The sequence below is a fragment of the Nicotiana sylvestris genome, chromosome 11, assembly GCF_000393655.2.
Source record: "Nicotiana sylvestris chromosome 11, ASM39365v2, whole genome shotgun sequence".
Taxonomy (NCBI): Eukaryota; Viridiplantae; Streptophyta; class Magnoliopsida; order Solanales; family Solanaceae; genus Nicotiana; species Nicotiana sylvestris.
This window is the reverse complement of record NC_091067.1, coordinates 57,320,766-57,327,252: the sequence shown is the minus strand read 5'-3', so window position 1 is coordinate 57,327,252 and position 6,487 is coordinate 57,320,766.

Here is a 6,487-nt window from a genome sequence, read left to right as displayed (position 1 = left end):
TTCATCTTGTGAGGTTGAGACTTAATCAAGAGAGCCATTTCACTAAACAATTGAACTAATATCTAGCTGAATTCAAGAGACTCACTTGAACATTAGAAGCGAATTATCTAGAGTTAGATCCCAAATAATTTATCTTGCACCTATCGTATCAACCCTATCTTCTCCTAATTGATAACCTTCTTTGCTCATTACTTGTGTCAATTGTCATTAGCCAATAGTTTACACTCTTAGTTAATTTAAGTTTAATAACACAAATCTAAATTGTTGACATCTTTGATAGCAATTTAGCTACAAACTATGAAAATACTGTTTAACTCCAATCCATGAGGATACAATATTATATTTCACTATATTCGACTAGCGAGCATATTTAAGTATGTGTTTTGCGCTCGTCAATTAACACGATGATGAATGAATAAAGAAATGGATGGAATACATTGTTCATCAAGTGCATGAAAGTTATTAGGGCATTAGTCAACCCAAATGATATCACCAAAAACTCATAGTGACCATAACGGGTTCTGAAATTCCTCTTCAGAATATCCAATTCTCGAATCATTAACTAATGGTACACCGATCTCAAGTTAATCTTCGAGAATACCTGAGAACCCTGAAGCTAATCAAACAAATCATCAATACGTAGTAGTGGGTACATGTTCTTGATTGTAACCTTATTCAATTGCCAGTAATCAATACACATCCTCATAGATCCATCTTTCTTCTTCAAAAATAAAACTGGAACACCCCAAGGCGAGACACTCGGTCGGATGAAACCCTTATCAAGCAACTCCTGAAGTTGTTCCTTTAATTCCTTCAACTCCACTAGTGCCATACGATATGATGGAATATTGATGGGCTAAATACCCAGCATCAGGTCTATACCAAAATCAATATCCCTATCGGGCGACATGCTCGGTAGGTCTGCTGGAAACACATCTAGGAAATCTCTTGCTATCGGAACTGACTCAACGGTAGGAGTATCAGCATTGACATCCCTTGTAAAGGATAAATATACCAAGCACCCCTTCTTAACCATCCAATATGCCTTCAGGAAAGACACCACCCTACTAGGAAGATGGCACAACGAACCTCTCCACTCCAACCAGGGCAATCCTGGCATAGCCAATATTACGGTCTTGGCGTGAGAATCCAGAATAACATGATAGGGAGACAACCAATCCATGTCCAATATCACATCAAAGTCCACCATATTAAGTAACAAAAGGTCAACCCGTGGTCTCAAAACCCCCGATAGTGGTCACACACAACCGATAAACATGGTCTACCACGATAGAATTCCCAATAGGCGTAGACACATAAATAGGGCCACTCAATGAATCAGGAGACGTATCCAAATATGAAGCAACATAAGATGACACATATGAGTAAGTAGAACCCAAATCAAATAAAAGTGATGCATTCCTATGATAAATGGGAACAATACGTGTGATGACAACATCTGATGCAATAGCCTCAGTCCTACCGGGAAAAGCATAACAACAGCCATGGCCTCCTCCTCTAGGATGCCCTCTACCCACATGTCCTCCACCCCTAGCTGGCTGTGTAGGTGGAGTAGCAACTAGAGCAGAACCATATTATATGAGCCCTGTGGAGGTGCACCCCTCATAAGTTTGGGACAGTCCCTCACCATATGCCTAGTATCGCCACACTCAAAATAACCTCTCTGCAGTAATTTCTACAGGAACTATGTCTCATCTAGCCGGCTAATTATAGGCACCCTATGTTGGAGGTACACTTGAAAGTGGATGTGGAAAATGGGCACCTAAGGTATCTGAATACCTGGAGCACTACGAGTAGCCTGTAGTGCAGAATGAACTGGTCTACTGACATAACCTCTACCATGACGAGCTAAAACCATAGAGCGGGAACCACTAAATCCTCCAGAATCTCGAAGCCTTTTGGCCTCCCTCTCCCCTCTCTCTTAGTCACAAATAACCTCAAACCTTTAAGTGATATCCACAACCTACGGAGTATCCATATCCAACTCTCACACCATCCCAAATTTGAGACCATAACTTAGTCCCTCAAAGAATCTACCAACTCTCTCTCTAACTGTAGAAACCAAAGCAGGTGCATGGTGGGATAACTCACTAAACCTCATGACACCGTCATAGTCCCCTAACGCAACTGCTCGAACTCTAAGCGTCATGCATCCCTGAGGGTTTGTGGAACAAATTCCCTCAAAAATATCAGAAAATTGAGCCCAAGTAAGTGGGGCTGCATCAACTGGCCTATCCTCTTCATAAGCATGCCACCATCTCTATGTTATACCCCGTACTTTCATGTTTGAATTTATCTTAAGTGAATCAATATGATCGAGAGAGTTGAAGGACCTTTACAAAGATAATTATTGTTTAAAACAAGTAATAAGGAAGTATCTGAGGTTGGGAAGGTTGAGAAGCTAACCAAATTAAAGATAATAAATGTCGTCGAAAGTCAGCAAGTTGGGAATGTTATAACTCGTACTATTAGGGTGTACTAGGGTGATTAAGATAATAAGAAGGTAATTATATGAGGTATTTTAGTCATATGATAATCGTGTGTAAATTTTTGAAGCCAAGCGAGTTATGAAACAAAAGTCGACAAAAGTTGTCGCAAGTTACGTTCATAATTTTACTAAAATTTTAGGTCTAATATTACTAAGCTTTCTTTCAATTTACCTTGCTATACGGGATATCCACCCACAAAATTGAAGATATACGAGTCTAGTTTCCATCGTACTAAACCGTTTGTCGATACGACATCGGAGTAGAGAGATATTTACGTTGTTGCGAGACTGCACAAGCAGCTCCCTATGGGACCCACATATGTAGTTGAGATATGTTGATATATATGTGAAATCCTAAAGCCCATTTTTACTCATTATATTTCACTATCTTCAGACCCTAGACACCTAAAAACCTTCTCTCAAAGTTTTCTCATGATCCAAGACCTAAACAAAGGACAAACTACACAAATTGAATATCGGAAATCCCGTGGCGCTAGTGAGTTTCTTGTTCTTCTTGTGATTCCTGATTTTGGTGTGGTTTCAGCTAGTTTGGGGGGTTGTTTTAAGTGTTTAACTTCTGTAAATTACTCTTCCAAGGTTTTCATATCAACCCTAGGTGATTTCAAGTCTTCCAAAGTGATTCTAGTGCTGAGAAACCCGAAGTGATTGCTAGTTTCAATTCCTTGTTCTTGTGGATTCGTTGGAAGGATACATCATGTTTACGTAAGCTCAAATTGTAGTTGTCATATATTTCTAAAGGTAAGTAACCTCTTGCTATATTTAAGCTTATCCAATTTATGGCTAAGTTGTTGAAGCTAGAACTTGTGAGATATTTATCGAAAGGCTTGTTAGTAACGTTATTGATTGGTGGACTGTTTGTGAGGCTTAATATGATTATTATTGGTGTTGTTTGTGGTCGATAAATAATAGTTACGAAGCTTAAACGATAACGATGGTATCATTTGTCTTATTTTAGACTAAGGAGCCGTGATATTCACATAGATTGAGGTTGGGCAATATATACAAGGTATGTGAGGCTATCCCTTTCTTTATTTTGCACGACTCTGATTGTAAGTAATGTAAACAAATGAGCTTCCAAAGATAATCCACTCTTAGAAGCTAGCAGTACATACATTGTTTCCATTCTTATGGAAATATTGATGTTGATGTCGCTTCTCTTATTCTTATGTATCCAATTCTATTGGTATTTCTTTATTCCTATAAGATTCATGATGACGGGTTAGCTCTAATAACATATACGGAGTTTACCGACCTTAAGTCACTTTGAAAGGTTTAAAACGTGATTCCATGAGTTCAGCATGTATTATATATATGTATCTATTTTACTCTACAGCCGCTATAGTAGGCTGGGTACGGCACCTATTGTGCAACCACTGATCAGCTCAGCTAATCCAGTAGTGAGTGTCCTAACCATCTGTGAGAGAATAGAAAGACAAAGGCTCAGATTCCTAAAGCAACAAATCTGCACGATAAGGAATGAAGGAAGTGGAATTTCCTATAATTTTGTAGCCTCTCGAAGATAAGTACAGGTGTCTCCGTACCATCCACAAGACTCTACTAACCTTGTTTATGACTCATAGCACCTATGAACCTAGAGCTCTGATACCAACTTGTCATGAACCCAAAATCCTACCTTTAGGACCGTGATGGCACCTAGTCTCTAAGACTAGGTGAGCCTAACACATGCTAAGATTTTTAACAGAAAATAATCTAGGAATATCAAATACAACATTGTTTGGAATGAAAATAAACAATTGTAAAGGTAATAGCAGAAGGTGACTCTGAGGTTTGCGAGCGGAATGGCAAGTATACCTTGATGTTTCCTCAGCAACTCAATAATAGCTAGCTAACATCCGGCACGCTCCGAGGTACCTGGATCTGCACAAACATGTGTAGAAGCATATTATGAGTACACCATAATGGTACCCATTAAGTATCAAGACAAAACTTGATGGATTAGTATTGAGGTAGAAGTCAAGACACTCATTATACATAAAAATCTGTGCAAAATATTAATATAAAGCTACCAACAGAAAGTAAAAAAAATAAATGGCAACAAGAGCAAACATGTGATAAACAGCAAAATAATCAAAATATAGTTAAATACAAGTGAAATAAATTAACGAAAACAATGTTCAAATCATCAAGCTATTCCAACAGAAAATTTACAACAATAATCACTCTGAGGCATCACACCTCATAACAAGTAACAATTCACAAATCTTCTTTATGATGTCGCGTGAGGCTAATATTTATTTTAAAAATATTTTTTCTGAAATAGCATCACGCAGCTTAGCCCCCTTATCTCGCTGTGTATTCTTCAAATTAAGTGATTCTCCTTACTAGCAACACATGCATATATCCCCCTTATCCCGCTACAAGCGCATCAATAACACCACCCTTATGAGGTCGCATGCGCATCTCATCACAAAACAATAATCAACTCGCACCACTCGTGCCCATATGCCACATTGCCAAAACAACAATACAAACATCACAACAACATATAAAAGCCATGGCCAAACAACAATGTGTACAAGAATTTCAACAACAATACAATAAAATGGTAAAATAACTCAATAATGAAAGATATTCCATGTAACAACAACTTCAACTAAAGGCATATTAATTACCTAAGAGTCTAAACCGGTCAATTTTCACATATAAGCTTGTGTATACACTTGTCACCTCATGTACATGTCTTTCACATAATTTAAATAATACGATTAGACTGAATCCTACAGGTAATTCCCCCTCATAAAGTTAGGCAAGATACTTGTCTCAATTAGCCCAAATCATCACTCAAAAATAGCTTTTCCTTTAAAAAAATTCTCCACATGGCTCAAATCTAACAAAATATGACTTAATATCATCAAACAATGCAAGAGAAACCAGTTCTGGTAATTAAAGTTAAGATCTTTACCCAGTTTTCCAAAAGTCAGCAAAAATCAACCCATGCTTGTCAGCTTAACAAAAGGGTAGATCTCGACTACTCATAATCCCACGAGTTCATATATGTATTTTGTTTTCAAATCCGAGTCCAATTCGACTCTCAAATATCAACATTTCATTTTTCAAAACATAGTAAAAAATCCACCAAAAATACTCCTTAATTCTCATGATTTAGATGTTAAATCTTTTAAACAATCATGTTATGTAATCAAAAATGGATTAAAATCACTTACCCAATAGTTTGATATGAAAATCTCTCATCAAAATCACCTCCCACCAAGTCTAGGGCACAAAATGTGATAAATGAAGCTAAGTCCGTAAATCTCATTATTTTGTTCAGCTGCAGTAGTTGCAAATACGACCCGAGGTTCGCAAATGCCAACCTCGCAAATACGACAAGAATATCACAGATGTGATGCCTGTTGAATTCTGATGACCCAAAAGGTCATCACTTGTTATTAAAATAAATTCTGCGTTCGAGGCCTTTAAAACCTCTTTTGGCATTACCTCAATTTGCGTGCACAGTCCGGGCGCATGAAAGCTATTATGTGAAATCTGTGAAAATGTGAAATTTGACTTAAGATGCATTTTTAGTTGACTACGGTCAACATTTTGGGTAAACGGATCAGTACCCATGATAGGACGGTCCCGGAGGATCCGTGGAAAAATATGGGACTTGGGCGTATACCCAAAATCGAATTTCGAGGTCCCAAGCCCGAGAAATGAATTTTTTTAAAAATTATTTTTTGGAAATTTCTGTGAGTTTTGGAAATGAAATGCATTTAGAATTTCATGGTATTGGGCCCGTATTATGGTTCCGGAGCCCGGTAAAAGTTCAATATGATTTATATGTGTTGTCGGTAAAGTTTGGTAAGAAACGGGATCCATTTGATGTGATTCGGACCTAAAATGCAAAATTTAATGTTCAAAGAAGTTTTGAGAAATTCCATTGATTTTGAGGTTTAATTCGATGTTCATGATGTTATTTTGGCGATTTGATCGCCC